Source organism: Rhea pennata, chromosome 11 (assembly GCF_028389875.1).
Source record: "Rhea pennata isolate bPtePen1 chromosome 11, bPtePen1.pri, whole genome shotgun sequence".
NCBI classification, from domain to species: domain Eukaryota; kingdom Metazoa; phylum Chordata; class Aves; order Rheiformes; family Rheidae; genus Rhea; species Rhea pennata.
This window is the reverse complement of record NC_084673.1, coordinates 15,443,115-15,460,774: the sequence shown is the minus strand read 5'-3', so window position 1 is coordinate 15,460,774 and position 17,660 is coordinate 15,443,115. Positions and strand designations below refer to the sequence as shown.

General features: G+C 44.7%; 1 protein-coding gene across 2 annotated transcripts in view; it reads right to left on the bottom strand.

The window, feature by feature from the left end:
• Window positions 1-15,393: 15,393 nt before the first annotated feature.
• GPR50 (G protein-coupled receptor 50) overlaps window positions 15,394-17,660 on the bottom strand; it is a 153,305-nt gene continuing 151,038 nt past the window's right edge. For both annotated transcript variants that reach the window (XR_009959558.1, XR_009959557.1), the window contains exon 3: window positions 15,394-15,938. The gene's annotated coding sequence lies outside the window, so the exon portion shown is untranslated. The remainder of the gene's footprint in view (window positions 15,939-17,660) is intronic.

Genomic DNA, 17,660 nt, shown 5'->3' with positions numbered 1-17,660 from the left:
AACTGTATAAAACAAAAAGATCAGCATACTTCATAACAGATAATCATAGAGACAGACATCTGAAGGCATTACAGAATTCCCAAAACAGAAAAACCAGGACTACTGCTGGGGTTACAGACTGAGGCGATCCAATTGGGCTGCACACATAGCGTTTGCTGGAGAGGACCGATGGCCTCACAGCTGGCAACCTGCGTCAGAGACATCCCAGCTCACCACAGCAAAACTGGTTTGCTGGGTCTATCCCTCCTGCAATGGCTTTGTGAAACTGCCCTTGAACCACTTGGCTTCCGTCAGGTAAAAGTGGATGGTTTTGACTGATGCGACAAGAAGCTGCTTCATTTTTAAACTGAAACCTTTCTGGATGTTTTGATTTGCAAAGCAATCATGATTTTTAACATTTATCCCCCCTCCAGGACATAAATTTAAACTTTGCCAACTTCCCTGGGGCTTAGAAATTCATTTCCTACTTGCACTGCACAACTTTGCAGTGCCATTGCTTCACTCCACACAGATATAATCTGCCAATTCATTAAGCACAATATTGTCATTTACAGTAGGAATATGAACTGGAGCATAAATTGAGCATTAAAAAGCACAGAGAATAAAAATCTCCTAAGAATTCAAAGAACTACTTTATTCACTGCAAAAACAGGGAAACTCTGCTCTCAGACAACTTTGTTTCCCAAATGCCTATCAAAGGCGTAGAATTATTGAAATACTGCGGCTTTCTGGAAAGATGCAGCTATTTCAGACCTCTGCTGGAAGTTCAGTGAAAGAAATGTCAGTGTTTATTTTTAAGAGAGAATGTTTGTTTTGGAGGAAAAGTCAGAGCTGCAATGATATGAAGGGATAAAACCTGTTTATTTGAGGGTTCTGGTTCCAAGTTCCTTGTCTAAGTAAGGGACCCTGCATCTCCAAGGAAAGCCTGGTTTAAAAGCCCTGAACTCTTTGCCTACCTTGTCTCTCTGATCCCAACACGAAAAGCAGATACGTGTGATGTTGGTGTGAAGCTACGAATAAGTACCGTGCCCACGTAAGTGTTAAGGCACCACAGTTGCATTTAGTTCAGCCGCTTGCCCTCTGGCTCCGAAGAAATGTCGTCTCCAAATGGCCAAAGCCAGCCCAAGCCAAGGCCGTGGCAGCCCCTTTGCATCCTCTGCTCTCTTGTCCCACCGGCCAGGAGGGCTGCAGTGCACGGGCCACGGCCCCACTGCGCTGCAGGAGGCCAGGACAGCCTCCTGCCACGGACCACTTTTCTGGTCCGGGTTGCAAACAGAGCTGGCAACTACTTCAGGCCTGAAATGGGCCACAATACAAATGCAGCTGTTTTAATCTGCAGGTATTTCAGCCAGAAAAGCATAAGGAGAATATTTAGAGGGAAACCAATTCAATAGCTGGGCCACTTAGATGCCATTTAAAGTGCCTGCTGCCGCCTCCTTCTCTGCTCTTTTTAAGAGGCAGCATGAGCTTTGATACCTCAGTTAGTCCTCAAAACCCCCTAACGGGGATAACGAAGATCTCCCTAACAGGAATAACGGAGCAGTACAAGTTGCAGCGCTGCGGCATGAACCGAGCAGCCTGGGGAAAGGTGGCCGCCACGCTGGCTCGCTACTTGGGGTAACGCTCCCCTTCTTTGCTCCTCACCTGCCCAAGCCCCATGCCAATGTTGTTTTAAACATATCAGGAGATGCACTGCAGCTCTTCCACCAGACTGAACGGCTTCCCAGGCGCTCTCCAGGACAGCTGCTCTGCTCTCAGCACCGCTTCCCAGCTTGTCCTGGTGCCAGCCTGGGAGTGCCATGGCATCGTTCAGAGAGGCAAGGTGGCACAGAGAGCAGGCTTTACTGTGAACCCGCTGCTTCTTTAGGACATGCTGGAGTGATGCCCTTGGGGCTTGAGAACACGCTCTCCAAGGAGTTTGGCCCTGAGGTTACTGTAACCATCAGTCTTGCATAAAAAAGCCCGAAGCCACCACCGTGCTCTGGCAGCTGAGAGCAGCACGGTGGTAGGGGCTGCTCCTGCACAAGCTGGGGCAGAGCATACCCCGCTGCTTGCACAAGCACAGCTGAGGGGAGCCACCTTATGCCAAAACAAAACAAAACAAAACAAAAAAAACTTATGTGTCCAGGGTGGGCACCTGGGTTTGAGCACCAGGTTGCTCCATCTCGGGGAGCACAGCTCCTTGTTGAGAGTACAACCCTCTGCAGCATCCCCAGTCCTTTCCTTGTGGGGCTGGGCACACTGCCCCACAGCTCTGTGCCTAGAGGCCCCTTTCCTGCCTGGCTGCAAGAAAATTATTTGCCCTTTGGAAGTAATGAACTGTGTGAAGGCATCAGAGGGCTGTGAGCACTTGTGTGGCTTTGCTGGCACGTTTGCTTTGCAGCAACGTGGGCTTGTTTCAGCCTGAGTAAGAGGTTCCCACACCCCCTTGCCTGGCAGGCGACCCCCAGGCTAAAATTGCTCAGCTCAAGCCAGAGGATTTCTGTGTAGACAGAAAAGGCAAACAGATGAAAACCACAGGGTTTCATTGGGAGTCTCCACATGGTAAGGACTAGATCTCACTTCCACAGCACCAAAGCCCCAGTGCCTCAGCAGGGACTGCCACATCGCAGGCCCTTTTGGTGTGTCATTTGGTGGCAAGTCCACACAGCTGTGGCTGGAGGTTCAAATACTGCTTAAATGTTTGCTTGCTAGTACAGGCTACTATGCATTCTGGTAATTCAACCCAAAGGAAACAATACCACATTCACCAGAGCTATCACCTCTCTGCACGCTGAGCAGCCTGGTCAAAGGCAAAGGAGAGGCTCTAGTTATCAGGCAATTTCTTTTAAAACAAGAGCAACAGCTCAGTATAAAATGCGATAGCATTTTTATCTTTCTGAATACTCCTGCTCTTCTTTCTGTTCTCATACTGCATGAATCTGACAGCTCAACAGTTCAGTGCATCTGCTGGTAGTGCTACAGTCTAGATGGTGGAAAGATGCATTTAGAAATAAAATGGTAGAGGCAGCGCATTTAAAGTCACTGCATGGATCTGATGAATGCCAGAGCACGGACAAAGGAAAGAAACAGTGCAGAGATATGAGTGTTACCTGAAAATCTCAGACACAGCTTCAACAAGGCACAGCCTTAGCGAAGGAGCTAAGGAAGCTGTGTCCCCATCCTGCCGCTCAGCACAGCCCGTGCTGCACCGCCCGTGAGGAGGGTGACACCCCCGAACCGCAGCTGCATCCATCCCAAAGGACCCAGCTCGCCACCGTGAAACAACACCCAGAGAGCGGTGTCCGCCTGGGCCACCTGCCGAAGCAGCGACTGCCCTGCAGCACCTCGCGGAGAGCAGCAATGGGCGGCTCACCGGAACTGGCCACTGTGTTACCCTCACTGGCATCTCGAGCTGTTTATCCTCTACTTCACCGTGGTCCTATCTAAATAAAAATGCCAATATTGACTGTTTAAGCTGTTAGTTGTGGCCCCGTGCGCTTTGGTGCTTCCCTCGCGGGCTCTAGCTGCAGTGCACAATGTGCAACCCTCTGGTTAGTCCCGCAGAACAGCATGAAGAGGTGCAAGTCTAATTGCCTTCTCTTAAAAATAGGACATCCCTGACAAATGCAGCAAATCAGACTTGGAGACAGGCTAACTTCCCTTTTGGGCTTTCCACATGTCACACCTCATATCAATCAAATGGAAGAAATACTTGCAACACCAGATTTCAAAGGGTCTCCAAGATACACTAAAACTTTTGTCTGTAGGAGCAGATCATTTTGTATATTTTCTCCCCATAAGCCCTACCCTGAAGTTCCTCAGAGAAATGACTTTCGGATCAACTACATATGAAGAACATTTCAAAATGCATTCACAGACCTTGCCTAGACAAGCGAGAGTAAAGAAACTCCTCATAGCCACCTGTATAACCTCCCCCAAAAGTGGGCACTCCTAGTAAAAGTCAACGTTTCCTCAGCCACATAAGTGATTAAGTGATTCACATTTTTCTTGGAGAACAGAGCAAGAAATACTTCACTGGTTTATAAGCAGAGGACACTAACACAAGGAAATCAAATTACTGCCTTCCATACACGGCCTGAACACAACAGACCCATGTCTGTATCCTCTACCAAGGCCCCAAGGAAAATTAAATCCTTGGGGAAGTAAATCTCTGGAGGGAGACAGTGGGCTGCTGAGAGACCTGTGCTCCCTCCAAATCCTCTGCTGGTTGCCAACTCTGGCTGCCTCAAAGCCAGCTATATCTTGCTTTATAGCCACAAATATTACAGCCCTCACTTTCCTCATACAGCCTTCCCCCTTTCTCCATACATCCAGCTCCATTGCTAGCTTCTCCCCCAAGCCCCGTCCCTTCTCTTTACCTCTTACCTTACTAGATCTCAGTAGACAGCAAAGTCTAATCAGCACTGGTATGGCCACAGCCAGAGTACTGGGTCCTGTGTCAGAAGCTTCATTTTATGACAGTTTTGAACCAGCTGGAGAAAAGGACAGAAGAGAGCAAGAATGATAAGAAAGATATGGGAAAAAAAACAGACTAGTTACTCTAGCAATACAGGGACTGGGGGAATACAAATGGAAAGGTTGCTGCAAAGAGGCAGGGAGCCACCCTTCTCCACAGGGGAATGGAGGAAAGATGAAATACTCGTATGCAACCACAGTTTCAGAGTGGATACTAGAACAGGGTAGATGGCACCAGAAAAAAAAAATAAAATAAATAAAAAACTGTCCGGGCTGTCTGCAGGGTTTCTGTCTCTGTAGCCTTTAAATCAAGGCTGTGCAAATGCCTGCTGGAGAGGAGATGATGAGGCAGGCAGAGGCATCAGGACCAAGGTACAGTCAAGACAGAGGCTCTGCTCCAGGGCCAGGAGGAAATAGGCTCACTACAGCTCCTGCACCAAGGGCAAAAAACCTGGCCTGTTTCCCCAGTTCAGCATTCCTGAAGGAATATCCTCTCTTCTGCTAGCTTCCAGGAATAAAGACCCTGTGAAATTAAGAGTGCCAGTAATACATTCCCACTTTTTTTCAGATTTTCTGCTCCTGACAGAAGCCAAATCAGAACATCTTTTCTCAACTCCTGTTGCAGGTCACTAGGGATTTCCCATTGCTTCTTGCATAGTAAATTCAAGGGAGGCTGGCAGCTCCCAAATTTCTGATTAGCACATCAAGCATGTCCCTTTCCCATAGCTACTCAGATCATGTTCTGGTCTCAAGGAGCTACATTTCAGGACTGTATTGCTTGCTCTTCTCCACTCCAGGTCAGCTATGTTAATTGATTTGTTCCACAGCAGCAATGGTAGGCATTTGTTTTTCCTGGCTGGGCTTATTATGCTGCCATCAGTATAAATTTGTGTGTCTGTGCACTGCAGGGAGACTCAGAAGGAGGCTTGATGGAGAAGTTTGATAGAAAAGGGCTGCTGCTGAGCCTGCACTGGTTCCAGAGGCAGACACATACATCTTCCCAAGCACTGCAGCCATGAGCATTTTATATAACTGTTTCTTTTGCTTATGACATAGAATCTTTACAGTTTGTTGTGCTAGATGAATAATGCCTCCATCTATTAGAAAGCAGGGTAAGTAAATAAATAAAAGAATAAAGCACACTTCAGTTTTCTCTCAGGTTCCTCTTGGCCACTCTGTTGCTGCAGTTTTACTGAAAATATGCATTAGATAAAGTTGACTTTATCTCCTTTGTTGGGACAACTACTGAAAAAGAGATGAGACAATTTTAGAAGCAAGACTCACACCCTGGCCCAAGATGCAGCCACTCTGAGGCTACTTAACTTGGGACAGACTCACAGGCCACCAAACTACCAGAGCACGGATCTGACCCCAAAGATATTCAGGCTGCTGGCAGGCCCTTCGGAGGGAGGCTTTACAAGTGCTGCCTTAGCCTTGGTTCTCCTGGAAAGCAAGTAGCCTCAACAGATGCCATTTGTGAAGAATCCTCCTCCTGTTAATATAAAACCAAATACCAGCTTCACGCTTCTTTTCCTCTGCACAGCTTTATTGGTCAAGGACAGTAATAGGAGTGGAAACTATCTTCAGCCTGAGTGAGTGAGCAGGTAATCCAGATGCTCAGCTGGCCTGAGGCATGCAAAAAAAGACATGATCCCTCTGCTGTGAGCAGCCCTCCTTCAACCTAGGAGTCATCTCTGTTGCAAAGGTGCAACAGGAAAGTGTTAACGAAAGCACTTGAGAAGCACAGCTGTGTTTTAAAAGACAGGGGTAAAAGTGGAAAGGACCAGTGCAGATAGCATGGGCTAGAGCTCCACACCTCGTGTTTTCCAAACAGTAGATAAATCACTATGGTTAAGAAGGCTGACAAGTCTAGCAGAAGCTTTAGGCCAGAAAATAATCATAATAAATAAATCATGAGTAAGTCAAGTAAGTCAACAATCATGAAAAATGAAGCAAGAACTGGCAAGAACAGTTCAATGAAAATATGGTGCTGAGGAAAGACGGCTCTACAATTTATATTTCGAAAGTTCAACAACCGGACCAGTCATTCCAGAAAAGATTAAAGCACCATTAATTTTATGAGTGTTTCTTTAAAGAAAAGAAGCCTCCAGTGTATTCTTTGCTCATCTTCAGAGCAAAACAATGTCTGAAGAGTTATGCAGACAAAAGGACTGGCGCATCTGACACAAGCAGAAATTGCGCAAGCAGAGACTGTTCAGCCTGTAGAAGGCAGCACAGGGGCAACTTACTACTGTGTGTAAATACCCAACGGAGCTGTAAAGAAGACACAGCCAGACTCTTCTCAGGGGTGCCTCATGTCCTGTCACAAGACAACAGGCACAAATTGAAATACAGAAAATTCCTTTTACATACATATATTTTCATTTTGAGGGAGATGGAGAGCGCTCTTAGCTCTTGCTTAGGCAATAAATAAAGCAGGTAATAAAGATCCTTCTCAGTGAAAGATATTATTTGCATGCAGGAAATAATGCTGCGTGGCTTCTGGGCTTACTCTGTACTTCTCACTATGAGACAGAAAAGTCTAAGAATAACCAGTGCAATCAGGAACCTGATCTCTTCAAACAGGAAGGCTCAGATGATTCATCCCATACTCCTGGCACAAGCTGCTGCTGGCTCCTGGATGGTAAGTGAGATGGGCAATATATAGCAGGCAACGGTGAGACTGTACACGAAGTAAGAGTTGGATTTGATCATTCCAATTACAAAGATTAGCTTTGCAAAAGCGCTTTCCATGACCAGGTCAATCAGGGGCACAATTCAGGCCTCCCTGCTCCCTCATGTGCTCTATTGTCCCGCAAAAGAGGGACCAGATTTCTTCACATGCTAGACTAGGTCAGGTGTTCTCTAGCGTGGATTTTGGTTTTCATTCATTTGTTCATTCATTTCTCTTTGCGTGGCTAGGGCATGCCTAGAAACAGAGCTGTTTTCTTATTTCCTTTCCTTCTCCCACTGTATTTTAACATAGTGAAACACATAAAGGTGAAATCTTCATTCTGGCAGGACAGGGACATGCTGTGCTTCCATGCTTTTTGACAACCTTGACACTGTCAGCATAATTATTCTATATTTTGTCATTCTAGAACAAGAATAAACCACAGCAGTAACCTCTATTTGATTCTAAATTGTTTTTACATTGTCAAAACACAGAGGTTTAGAAAGATAGCCATCTCATTACTTCTGCACGACAATCTTGAATTAAACAACAAAATCTCTATGGTCTACCTCTTTGCAACTGCAATTACTCCAGAAACACAAAAACAAAGGAAGATAACCAGGAAGGTTTCGTGGGGGTTGTGCCACTACCCTCATGGGGGTAAAGAGCCAAATAATTCTTTGCTCCTGAATGGGTGCAGAGAACATAAAAGCCCACACAGCCTAGATGTGCAACAGAGCAGCTATAACCTCTCCCTGGAGCTGTGGCAACCCATCCGCAGCAATCAGTCTAGCTGTCCTAGGAAGGAGCATGAAAAGCAAAGCCAGAAAATAACTGCTCTCTGAGTCTGGTTCCCCTAAAAGGTTTCTGGATAGATGTGGGCTTGTAAACTCTGAGCATGACAGTCACTCCCTCCCCCCGATGCTACCTGAATTTGCAGGGGCAAACTTTACCCTTTCCCCATCCCTTAGGTCCACATGGCAGACACTGCTGGCTGAGCTGGTCCAGATGAGCTCTACTAGACATGCTGCTACTAGAAGTGTGACAGTGCACGAGGTCAAAGCAACACCAAGGTGTCTGGAGAGCCAGAAGCCCATAAAGTACTAATAGAAAACAGTAGGACAGAGCAGTTGGCAGAAGCAGCAGATCTTGAAAAGAGCAACTGCAGCCCTGCACAGAGTGAGCAGAGCTCAATAGCCACATGAGCCTCAGTCCTCCAGCTGCCACTGCTTGAGTGGAGCTTATTTAGCAACAAGCAGCAGAGAATTGGCCGGGTCCCAAATAGGCTAAATTGGGTAACGGTGTGAGTCATGCAGTACTAGTTAGGAAAAAGGAGAGGCTGGCAAACTAGATTCATTTGGGAACCTGGCAGAGCTTAATGCCAATGCTGTGCTTGAACACTTGCTGAAAATCTGGGCGTCTCACAAGTTCTCTAGCTTTCCCACAGATCTTTGAGCTGCCTGGTAAACTCAACCCTTCCTGCGCAGAGATAGCATAGCACCTCTTACCAGGCCGCACTTTCAGCAATGCTTACTTATCTGAGCTTATGGCCGTTTTCAGTCAAGTAATCTCTCTTCCTTGTGATTTCTGTAGTGGATCACCGAGGACTGTTTGTTTAATCAGCCTTTTATCAGTCAGAAGACATTATCTGCTCTAGTATGTTATTTGAAATGTGCAGCGCAGCCTGTGTGCACTCCTTCAGGAGGAAAGCACGGTCCACAGCTTTTGCACAGGTCATCACAAGCTCTGAATCCCGCTGATTGCCCACACATCATGTACAGACCGGGCCCAGATTCCAGCCTTCCTGCTTAATATATAAGCACGCATTTAACTTGGTGTCAGAGTCTCAGCCTGTTAGGACCTCTACCAAAAAATGCTGACATGGAAGATGACAACTAATGGAAATAACTCATGAGCCCCTGGATCTGCACTCTTAGCCTCAAAATGCAATCAAGCAGCAGCTGTAACCTCACCTGACTCAAAGTTCATGGATGTTCAGTGTAATTGCTTTAATACAGATACAAACTTCTCTTCACTTTTTTCCACTGTAATTATACACTAATTTGAAAATAAACCAGGCAGATTTTATACTTAATAAAAGCAAACAATTCTCATTAATAAAAGCTGGTATGATAAGACTTTTAAGACTGAGCTGATCTCAGTTCAGGGCTTTTCCAATCAGAAAACCTGCTATTTCAGTCCTGGATCTGTGTGAAAGCCAGTCTTAGTCCTCCATATTTATGTTCCTTGATTTAGTTCATACTATTATATATTAATGTAGGCTGCCACTTAACCAAGGCCAAGATTTAAAACATTATTCTGTTCTCCTTAGGATATTAATTCTTCCCTGAGTGTTCTTGCTAGTACTGCACAAATTGGACAGTTAATCACTTTTCCAGTAATGATTCTCAGGGCTCCCAGGGACCTACCAACATGTTTTTGATCCTGTGTTTTTTGATGTTTTTAAGGCAATATAGGGATAGGGATATAGCAAAGATAAATGAGGCATCCCAGTTTACTGCTGGATGTGTAACTAGAAGGTTAGCTATTGAAAACCAATGCAACCAACCCATGGTGATCACCATCATTAGATCTGCTTGAGACTGAGAGCTGGGTTAGGACATAAATATACACACACACACACACATATATATGTATATATATAAATGTGTGTATATATATATAAAGAAGTATTTCTCTAACAGGAACAATACATTGATTTACGTTCTGGAGTTGTTTGAAGAGCTGTAAACCACGTGTTCCAAAAGAAATACATGCTTCTAATTTCTACAGCTGGAGAGGTAAAAAGGAGAGTCTTCCTCACTTCACTATGGGGTTTGGGCACAGACAGGCTGTAGTGGACACGAAGGCTCCAGAGGTTTTGTGGTGGAGCTAGCGGTCAGAAATACACTGCTTATTCACACATTCTGCCACATTTTGCAATAGGATAATGACTATTTACCTGCAGACCAGATAAGTAGAACTATAACCAGCTTTTCTTTGCACCCCTTTAGCTCAGTTTTTTTTGTTGCTATGCCGTCTATTTTTTCCTTTTCTTCCAGTCTCCTTAAAAAACTTAATTGTTTAAACCAAGACTTTATTGATCAGTTAAATAATCATCATTCTTTGAACTTTGAGGTCATGGAGAAATTTCCTGTAGGGTGAACCCAGACAGGACAGATCAGATTAATAGGTACTTGGAGATAGCACCAGATTTCTCCCTGGGACTTGCTGCTCATAGAATTATAGAATCAGTAAAGTTGAAAGGGACCTCTGGAGATCATCTAGTCCAACCTCCCTGCTCAGCAGGGTCACCTAGAGCATGGTAGACAGGGCTGCATCCAGGCGGGCCTTGAAGATCTCCAGAGAAGGAGACTCCACCACCTCTCTGGGCATGTGGAATGTGGAAGAGACGATAACTCCCAGTGTCACAGTGGGACTGAGGGACCTCAGTGTGAATGAAAAATGGGCTCCACTTTCTCCTCTAATACCTATTGTATCTTGTTTTATCTTGTTCTATTGTATTTTATTATCAGTTCTAATTATTCTATTTTAATTTCACCAGTTACATTGCTGGCAAGTGGAAGGAATGTGAAATTGTCACATTCCATTAGGCTGTCAGCAGTTTAGCCCTTATTAAAATAAGTCTATGTTGCAAAACCAGGCTAGCATTGAGTGCCTTTTGCTTTCAAAAATGCAAGGAAAAAGCTTCCAAACACAGCTGCCCATAGACAGCACCTTAAAGGTCTTATAAGGATGAACATGACTCCCTTGCCCTACAGCCATCCATTCAGTAGTTGCTGATCTGCAAATAAAATCCATAATGGCTTTTAAAATGTTGCACAAATTAACGCTTAATTATCTGCCTTCCTTTGGGATGTAAGGTATCCTGTTTGCTTAAATCATTTCTTTCACAACGCTTTAAACGGACTGACAATCTGGGCTACTGAGGCTGATGGAAATTTTGATTACAAAAAGAGTGAGAGCTTAAGACAGATGATCCCTAAATTTAAGTTAGCAAGAGACTTTGGGCCAAGGAATGAATGAACCTTGTAAAGTGTCAGTTAAAAACTTAAGTATACCAGACAAAAAGGGCTTTTTCTGTGCCTGAGCATTCAGCCAGCTTGGGGGCTCTTTGCAGTCATTCTCCCTTATCTGAAATCATTGCTTTTTGCTGCCAGCAGAAGTGAGCAACAGAGGAAGAAGGCAGGAACACTCAGAGCTGCCTCTGGCTGCAGGTGAGTTCAGAGTCAAACCACACTGGTAATTCAGTCTGGAAAGCCTTACATTTACTGGCTGTCTTTTTGCGAGGGGGGTTAAGGGATTTGCTCATTTCTATGCCCCTTCCTGGTAACAGATGAACAACCCAGCTGGCATAGGAGACATCACTCCAGAAGGTGTTGAGGGTTTGAACACTGGCCTCTCTGGGCAGCTGCCAGAAGCTGCATTTTGAGGGACCATACTATGAACAGGTGTGGGGTTTGTTTCGGGGACTTCCCTGGTGGGGGGGAAGCCCTTTGAATGGGTTGCCCAAGGATAATTGGTCTGCCTGTTTTCATCTTCCCAGAAGCTAACCAACTTTGCTATTTTAACAGCTTTTAAAGGTGTTCCTGCTCCTACCTACCCCATACCAGCCCTGTTGGAGGTTCCTGCCTGCACACATAGTTCATTTGGTGTTTGGCACAGCCAATGGGGTCAGAGCCCTTGGCAGGCAGGATGCCTCCATGGCTGCTGATCCCCTTGAGGCCCATCCACCTCAGCCCTGTTGGCACAAAGTCCTGGCTTAGGGAACCCCTGGAGAGCAGGGCCCAGGTCTGCTGGGGAGGCCATATAGCCACTTGGCTGCTCAGTTCAAGCACTATGCCAAGGCCTGGGGAATATTCTTTCACCTTCTCATCCTAGGGCTGTCTTTTTTGGACAGCTCCCAGAGGAGCCCTAGCCTCGATTAAGTGCATGAGGGCCTGGCAAGAGCCAAGGCTTTAGGACAGCCCCTCTCTGTCTTTCCTATGGGCTCCCATGGAGGGAAACAGTGCTAACCTGACATGCCAAGCGCCTTGAGCATCATCACTGCAATACTCCTGACAGATTACCTTCACCTCTTCCATTAATCTAACCCCAAGGCGCTAGGAAGAAGAATATTACATTTTGCACCCACCTCTCTGCTGTTCTCAGTCCTTCTGTTATCCCTCCTGGGTCATCACCTCCTGACTGAACCAGGCGCTTCCACATGTCACAGCAAAGTTAATCAACTGCATCTTTTACTGCTTCACGAAGTTGTGCATGTCTGGAACACAGTCATTTTGAAGAGGAATGGATCTGAGTTCCCAAAAGAAATGAAGGCGCTGAAACACAGTATTAAGCTGCTTGCCTCTAACATCAATTCACCTTAAATGTAGTCAAACTATTGACTTAAGACCTCAGTTCCCCTTTGTAAGAATAAAGGAATAAATCTGGCTTTGGAAAAGCAGTAAGAAATTTGCATTGTTAAGAACCAACAAAGGGAGTTTGAAGGTGTGAACTGGAACCAGCGCCTGCGATTCAGAAAAACCCACACTGATGAAAATTGAGAAGAATGAAGCGTAGTAAAGCAGGACAGAAAACAGCCTAGTCGTAAAACTTTTCACCTGGAAAAAACTCCAGCAAACATCATACAGCCTCCTCAAATCTCCAGTGAGAGTCAACGATGTTCAGATGACCCGTGAAACGACTTCAAGGTGATTGATTACACAGAATTAAAAACACATATGGAAGACTGAGCAAGCTGGGGGAGGAGACCTCCGATTCCCCAGTACTGGGCTCTGAACAGGACCCTGCTCTCTTACCCCGCTGCTTGACCCTTGCTTAAGTAGTGACTTCAGGGATCTAAAACGTTTGGAGATAACAAAGTTCCAGTGGATGCAGGTGACAATCTTTATTCTTCCCACCTCTGATGCGTAGGAGGAAAGTTTTAATAGTTGTGACAAGATCTAAATTATCTGTGCACTAACTTTTATGATTATTATATATGCTGGTTATAGAGCCTTTACTCTGTCATTTGTTTAATATAAATCTAAGAAACGTTCCTGAAAGACCCAGGGGAGATATGTGATTCACACTGCAAAATGAGCTTGGGAGTAAGATATATTCAAATTAAACACAGAAATAAATTCAGAAAAGTAATCAAAAGCATATTTAGTAGACTCCCAGATGATTAACCAACATGTCCACAGAGCCACACCTGCATATCAGTCTTTTAACTGGTTCATTAGTTTCTCTTGGCATGAACTAATTTACAAACCTCCAGCTGACCTTGATATTTAAGAAAAGTGAATTCTGACAATACCTTGATTTATACTAGGAAAAATTTCTTTGATCAGAATGTTTCTGCTTGCCAGAGAATTTTTTGAAATGGTGATTCAAATGTTGTTCTCTGTTTTTTTCTTGAACTGGAAGCATACTATCCTCACATAGTGCATGCAGTAATATCAAAATGAATTTGCTATGAATTAAAGAACATTTAATGCAAAATGATTGATTTTCTTCATTTGCAATAGCTACCTAATTTTGAATGACTTCACTATGAAACTTCAGTCAGATACAGCACTGAGTAAGGAGCACTGACAGTGGATGAATAACTTCCATACTCTTACAAGAAAATTCAAAATTTCTCAAATGTATTAAATTTTTAACTTACAGGCACAGTAAAAATGAAATACAATATTGGTTATTTTCCTTATCTGGATGACACTTGCTGATATTCAGGATAGTTTGTGACTGTTACAACTAGATACGCTACTCAAACTTTATTTTTCTCCACAGTAGTAGAAAAACCCCAGAAGCTATGAACTGCAGTTCAAACCCCATTTAATACAGCTTATTAATACAGTTAATACACTTACACAGGTATCTTCTGCAACCACGCAGCTGGGAAAGCATCACAGGAACGAATAGCATCACAGCTTATACTTGAATCTAGCCTACACTCAATTCTGCCCTGGATCAAGTCCTGTTTTACAGAAGACAGCATATGAGATAACAGCCTTGAGCAACATGCAGTAACATGCTTCAGAGAGACTTAGGGACTTAATGCAGGAACCACTGCCTGCCCTGCCCCGGAAACTAAGTTAGAACTTAAGTGTTTTGCACAATTAGAACTAAATCCTACAGCTGTTCAGTTCTTGTTCATATCTGTTCTTATCTGACCTAAATTATTTTGATGACCTTATATTAGTTCAAATTTCTCATAAATATAAGTTACATTAAAAAGCTAAAGTCTTCCTTGCAGTTAAGGTTCCTAAGTGACAGCACTCTACTTATCTCATCGTTTACAAAAAGCAAGGTGCTTATAAGCAAGAAAATAATTAAGAACATAATGAATCATATAGCATCAACTTAATAAACACATTAAAAAGTAGATTTCATCCCAATGTAAGAACTCAATTACCTCTTCAAGAACAGCTTATGGTTGGAGGTGAGATTATGGCTACTTTGATTTCAGTACTTACACATCTTTCTTCCAGCAGTGCGACCACATTATATCTCCGCGTGGCTCCTTAGCATTTACAAATACAACAGTCTCTGTGCACGGGCAGGCGGCAGAGAGCTCGAGCTGCCCGGCAGGGCCAGCGCACTGGCCAGCGCGCGAGGCCACGGCACCTCGGGCACGCGCGGAGCCCGCTTTGCCAGCGGGAAGGACGCCGGTTCGCGCGGCCGAGCCCAGAGCGGCGTGTGCGCCTGCGGCCAGGCCCGCGTGCAGGATCGCCGGATTACGACCTCCGGGGCAGCAGCACTTCCCCATCCTTTGGGCACCCACGTGGCGAGGGGTCGCACCCACGCCGCTGGGCAGCACGTCGCCCTTCCAGCAACGGAGCTGGGTGCTTCCTCCCGGCCTCATGGGAGCTAACGTTCAGGAAGCGAGCGGGAGAGCAGGGCTGGCTTCTCCTCCGGCTGGGTCACCCAGGGACGGGGGCAGGGTCCCCACGCCCAGCACCCCAACCTCCTTCCCGCAGATCTGTCTTTGAATGCTTAGGGCCAAGGTGGGCCATACAAGAGTGGGCTCGTTTAGGGCACAGAGCACCTTTCCCTGGTGTGCTCATGGAGAACACCACAACTTTCCTCACCAGGGAAATAAAGGCAGCCTGAAAACAAGCAAAGGATCTGCGACACATGCATCATAAGGAGAAGGAGCAACAGTGCAACAAAAAGGCTACCAGGAATTGTTCTGAATTGCTTATAATTAAAAAGAGTTGCTAAAGCAGCTTAATTTTTTAATTTGAGTCATTCTTGTAATTGAAGATACATAAATTTACCCAGGCAAAGCTTTAAGAAATATCACTGACTAATGTGCTTATTAACTGAGTTACCCTTTAATTAAATCAGATGATTCTGATAATTTGCTAACAACAATGAATCAGGAATACGTGAAAGCTCTTTCTGTTTTGAACACACCACACAAAGGATTACAATAACACACTTATCTGTAAGGACAAACAAAATATCATTGTGAACTATGATATAAACTATTCTGCAGCAAACAAACTGCAAGTGTCACAGTAGCCTATGCAGGAACAGATTTACGCCTTCACAAGCTACTTTAGGCAGGAAGAGACTCTCCAGAGGCTCTCGGAAGGCCAGTTCTGAATGCCCTACTGGGACTAACCCTTGCAGGTGAGCACTTACGGACTGCTAGAGCCAGCTGACCTAAAGAGGGGCAAAAGCATCCTATAAACTGCTTTTTGTCTCCAAGTCAATAACATAGCTCCTGTTGATCACTGTGGGAGTTTGGTCTGGAGGAGTGCTGCTGGTGTCTCCAGGGCAAGCTGATTTCCTGCAAGAAGGCAGAAAGCAAAAACTGTGGGAAATCTCTCCCTGCTCCAAGAGTTAGGTGTATGCAACAGATTTCTTTGAAACTGCTGTAATAAATTGAAAAGATTATATTCTCATCACAGTAATGAAAGGGGTTTCCTTTTTGTAATTATTACTGTTGGACAGTTTCATTTTGCCATAACAAATCACATTAGGCAGGGTAAGGAGCTTCTACTGGATAATTTCTCTCTTCCATAAAACTACTTGAGACAGTTTTTACTGAGAGTTTTCAATTCAGTATGTGTATAGATTCAGTTTAAATGCATATCATTTTTATATCTCACTTAAGTACTTCTAAAAGGCTACCTGGCAAAGATTGACTGATGTAATCACACCAAGCCACTAGGATCATGTTCTTACAAGACCAGTACAGCTCCAGTAGAGGCAAGAAAAGACAGAAAAATAAACATTTGGGGTAAATCACACTTTGCTTCCTCAGTTCTCACCCAGAAACCACTCTCTCTCCCCAGACCCCCACCTCAAGCACCCTTTGGAAAGGAGTCCAGCTCATACATGTGTTCCTTATGTCAGTAGCAATTTTGGAAAACCAACCAACCAACCAAAAAAAAAAAAAAAAAATTCTACCTGAACTAAATGAGAATCCTGACTGCTTCCACAGAACAACTGTCCTCAACAGAATCCCCTCTTAATCATCCATCTTTCATAAGTCCTTTTCATAAAGGGAAAGAGAATGAGAAAAATAGCCAAGTGCGGCTTTGACAGCACAAGAGCTTATTAAAAATGAAGGAAAGGTTACAGTGTAAAACACCTTATTAAAAAGAAGGGACAAGTACTTTTGGGAGGCTGCCACTCTTACTCATCAGCATATTTCCTCTTTCAAAAGCAAGGCTATCCCAGCACTCTTCAATAGGACATGGTGAGCCGGGATGGCAAGGGTCGTTTGACTGATTGCATAAAAGCAGGAAATCAGTTTGTCATACTCAGTTTAGTACAATACGGGGAGTTAACTGAATAAATCTGAGTAAATTGCAGTCTGACCTAGAAAACTCCTGATCAAGTGAGCACAGCATCAGCATGGTGCGAGCAAGTAGGTGGCACAAAGGATGGGAAGGCCTCCAGTTCCTGTCCTCACAGCACATGATGCTTGGTCAGAGCATTGCTGAGTCCCAGCCCCTTCAGACTGTGCCACAGTCACAAATAGCAGCAGTGAAAATATTAATAAAATAGCAGCAGGCCAGAGGAAGACAAAAAACCCCAGGAAAATGCAGTTCCTACTTGACGCTTTTCTACAGCTAGTCTGCAGGCAGCATGCTTTACTGCTGTCATCTCTAAAACGTTTTTGAAACGAATCAAAGCAGCCTCCTCCAGGGGCAGGAAGCAGCGTTTCCTTAACACCCATGCATTACTGTCTCAAGGACGGCTGCTGATCCCAAGCATCTCCCTCACACAACCCCCTCATGTCTGGGATACCCACGGTAATCCACAGACTTTCCAAATTCATACCTGACCAAGCACATTTCGACTGGAAAGTGCCAATTTGTTGAAAGTAAAGTGTATTTTCCATAATAAATTGTCTAAATGATCAGGGAATCCCATGAGCAGGTAGGACTTAAGACCCTGATTTCCTTGCAAAACCTGTGCAATCTCCTGGCTAGCTCACCCTGGTCGAGGGCTGCAAGGAATCTGCCGCTCGAACTTGGCATGGGCCTCTGCAAGCACCCCA